The sequence below is a fragment of the Antennarius striatus genome, chromosome 1 (genome assembly GCF_040054535.1).
Source record: "Antennarius striatus isolate MH-2024 chromosome 1, ASM4005453v1, whole genome shotgun sequence".
NCBI lineage: Eukaryota > Metazoa > Chordata > Actinopteri > Lophiiformes > Antennariidae > Antennarius > Antennarius striatus.
The window spans coordinates 16054586-16054849 of NC_090776.1; positions in this window are offsets into that span (position 1 = coordinate 16054586).

Below are 264 nucleotides of genomic sequence, written 5' to 3' on the forward strand. Positions count from 1 at the left end.
TCGAAGACGCTGACAGTTGGATATTTGTTGATTTGTTTCTTTCTGTTTGAGTCATAAAGTTTATATATTTATGTTTTCAATCATTCATTCATCATTCATTCCCATGTAATGTAGAAATCACTGTTCACGTAGTAAAGTAATCTAGAAGGACTATGTGCCAGCATACATGACATCATCGTGTCTCACGTTGTCTTGTAGCAAAAGCTTGGCTAACATCAGTTGGCTTTTGTTGAGCTGGATCTCTCCACGTTAGCAGTGCAGCGT